Below are 3725 nucleotides of genomic sequence, written 5' to 3' on the forward strand. Positions count from 1 at the left end.
TTTGCTATCTTTCTTAGAAATTAATGTCATAACATTGAGATTTATCTCACTGCATTTGACCTAAGCTAAATGATTGTCCAAACTTGTATTGTTTACATCTTGTTTGCTAGTAATGATGGTTTAGCTGCTCATTTAAGTTGCATGTTTTGTTCGTTGTTATTTAGTATAATAAAGTAGCAATGCGTCAGTGCTTGTGAGTTCTCAATGCCGATTGCAAGTTTTGGTCTCTACTGCACAGTTTGACAGACAAATGATAAACCTAACACATGCATGCTCTGATTTCCTTGGTAGGTCATATTTTTCACTTTCTGGATGTGCAAAGTTTGGATAGTACACATCACCGGGCCAAACCTTTCTCAGGTAAGGAATTACATCGCGTTTGTTGAAAATATTTGCTTCCTTTCCTCTGATGTATGTATATGCATGATGTATGTGTGTGATTTTAGATTGTAATGTATCACAAATTTGTGGCATGAAAATTGATATTTGTAGACTTACCCTTTATTTTTTGGCTGTGATGGGGGAAAGGAAAATAAAATTTCAAAGATTGATACTTTTATGTGATTTCTTGGCTCTTTTTTTCATATGATTTTCATTGTATGTGTGCCAGTGTATGTCTCTTCTTGAAAAATGCATGTTGAAAATGGGAGAATTTTGGACATTGACATGTTTAGAAGTCAGGTTTTCTGAATGAAGATACTCTTATGATTTGTTTGTAATTTGTTTTGCAAATGGGTAGGAATGTCATTCTAAAAGGATATTGGCAGGAGGGGGTGGAATGTCATTCTAAGATATATATATCAGCAGCAAGGGTGTGGAAGCTCACACGCTCAGATTTCAACGCGTTTCGAAGGTGGAAATGACAAGAATGTGCAGTGTGGACCTCCAATTTCTAGTGCTATGATGCATGAGGACTGCCAAAGTGAGAATACTGGTTAGTTGTCATCAAGCAGCCCTTGTAGATGTGTATTTTGTTTATATATTGCTAGTTTAACCATTAGTACGTTTGACTTGGGGATACAAGCTTGGATATGTTATATTTTGTTGTATATAGAGAATCCCGGGTATGTCCAGCATAGGATAACATGTATTTTTTGGTTTAACATTTGGATGGGTTGTATTGTTAGGTTGCATGAATCGGTCTTAGCCGAGAACATGGGTTATGTAATATATTAACTTCACTATTTTAGTGCTAATGTTGATTTATGTTTAGTTTGTAATGGATGATTTGTAAGTTTCTAAATTTAGGTGGAAATTAGGTTCTATGAGCAACCTGATGATTTCCATGTTTAAATAAAAATATCCAATTATGCCACAAATTTTTAATTGTGCTGGAGTTTTATTGTATTTATTAAAATATAATAGTGGCACAATTTTAAAGTTGTGCCCTTGCTTTAACATTTATACAGCAATCTGAGCCTTTAAAATAGCAATTGTGCCCATCTTACACCATACATTCAGTAGCCTTTATTAGAGGTAAGACACAATAAGGGTTGTATTTGTGCTTAGCTTTGGGCACAAAACATCATATTGTGTGCTATAAGTAATGGTGACGCCCATAGAGGGCACAGATACAAACTTAGTTGCTGCACTGTTGCTATTGGTCTATGAGCACAAATGTTGGTGCTTTTTGGCCTCAAAAGGCACATATAATTTTTTGTGTGCAGTGCTCATTTTTTTTGTAGTGGAACTAATAACTACCATTATTTGAAAATATCAAGTCATCAAAGTTATACAGTCATTGTAACTTACCTGTTACAATGCACAAGCTTGGATGCTTGGTACACGCACCAATGAATTGTACAACATTCTTGTGTCGAACTTTCCTACAAGTTTCAGAAATCTTTTGTCAAACAAGAAGAGAAGAAGATATTGTGGAAATTAAGAAATTATAGTAGATTTCAACCACTTCCTCTTTTCCTTAAACAAGAAAAGAAAACTGTTAAGAGGCCAGCAAACATTTAAAAGAATGTTACATGACAAACACAAACATTTAAAAGAATACAAATCAAGTTAAAAATATTTAGAAGATCAAGTGAGCATGCATTTCTTATGATTCCCAACAGTTGTAGAGACCACACCTATTCATGTCCCTAAAACATACCAGCCTAGTATCTCTCCGGGAGTCAAAGCCCTATATATAGCTCGCATGGCTATATATATATTGATTCAGGGCAAAGTCAAGTTCAGTGTAAATGGTGCACATGTAGGTTAATAAAAATTGATATACCTCATAATGTAGACTTCCTGGGCAAAATCTTTCAGCATATCTGGATTTACACACTCGGGCTTGAGGACTTTAATGGCGACTTCTTGAGTACAATATGTGCCTTTATATCTGATAAAAGAACCAATGTCAACCGCTACTCAAAAGTGGCTGGGAGGGAACAAAAAAAAGGGAAAAACCGATTCAAACAGTACGAGTATCTTATAATTCAAAACTTACAAATCTCCACAGGACCCAGATGCAACTTTATTCCCGAACTTTCAACTGTCTAGGATCAAGTTCCCATACATCAGTCCCATCATTAGGTATTTCCAGATGATCAGGTTTAGTTTTGATCACGACTTGATCATGATCGATGAGTTGGCGGCCACGGCCTCTGCACATAAATACAAAATTCAAATGAATGATGCATTCCTCATGAAACTGCACGTAGATCATGGGAGGGTAAAGGTTACAGTATAAGGAAAAGATACGGATGCACCTCAATTAAAATAAAATGAAAGAAACATTATACTGATGGGACATCAGTCGTTGTAATTCACCCCACTCAATCGAAAAAAGAAATTAAGTAGAATAGAATCACCTCAATCTTTAAAACTTCCTTTTGTATTGCGATCTTAAGCTTCTCTGTTTCCTGTTTCAAGAACAAGTTGGCCAACGTAGTTTCTTATTGTAAATAAAATAAAAAAACTGCTGTTTGCAGACTGTTTGGAAAAGCCGGAAGTTGTAATACTTCCTCGGTAAAACACTATTGAATCAAAGTCATGCTTACCTTCTTAGGCAAACAAATGCTTTATTAAAAACCAAGCAGTTGAATTGAATTGTCTAAAATTATGTGTATGTACCTCATAACGCCATCCATCAACAACAAAGACATCCAAGGAGTAACCATCTAATGTGGAAAAAGCATGTGCTTCTTGGATGTTCAGCCCAATATCCGCAAGCAAGGAAGTCAACTGCCAAATTTAACATGAGAGCGATGGCCAGGAAGTATAAGAGGTACTGGTGTGTGAAGATATAATGTTCACAGAAAAACTATGTATTTCATGTGTGTGATTCTCATATAGAGGCAAAATCAAGTTGAAAATATGTGAATTTATGTTTTTACCAGTGTTTTAAAAAAAAGAGCCTTGAGGTGCGTCTAGGCGGCTTTGGAGGCAGGGCGGGGATGAAAACGCCTTTGCCCAATGGGAGTAGGCTGAAACTTACCTAGACGTGTTCGAGGTGAGCCTAGGCGGCTGAGGCGCTTGATTGGGTTCAACGGTCCAAAACCTTGCTTGAAATTTCCTGGGGACCCTCTAAGTCGAAGATTGGGCTTTGCCCTTTGCCTCTGTAAAAGAGTTGAGGCGATGTCTTCACGAAGAAGACGACAACGAAGAAGAGTTTTTTTTCTTTTTTAGTGACTCGGCCCAAAACAACGCCATTTTGGCTAAGTTTAAATATTTTATAACCCCCAACAGATCCCCCTTCTTCCCTATCCCAATACCCGATTCTCCCA

The 3725-nt window shown here is 36.7% G+C and overlaps 1 long non-coding RNA gene across 1 annotated transcript; it reads left to right on the plus strand.

Annotated features, from left to right (window-relative positions):
* Positions 1-225: 225 nt before the first annotated feature.
* On the plus strand, positions 226-1220 carry LOC103930353. The gene is made up of 2 exons (XR_664667.3): positions 226-360; positions 740-1220. It is a non-coding gene; the product is annotated as an uncharacterized LOC103930353 (long non-coding RNA).
* The last annotated feature ends 2505 nt before the right edge of the window (positions 1221-3725 follow it).

The sequence above is a fragment of a genome, unplaced genomic scaffold (genome assembly GCF_019419815.1).
Source record: "Pyrus x bretschneideri cultivar Hongxiangsu unplaced genomic scaffold, Pyrus_bretschneideri_v1 Contig7, whole genome shotgun sequence".
Taxonomy (NCBI): domain Eukaryota; kingdom Viridiplantae; phylum Streptophyta; class Magnoliopsida; order Rosales; family Rosaceae; genus Pyrus; species Pyrus x bretschneideri.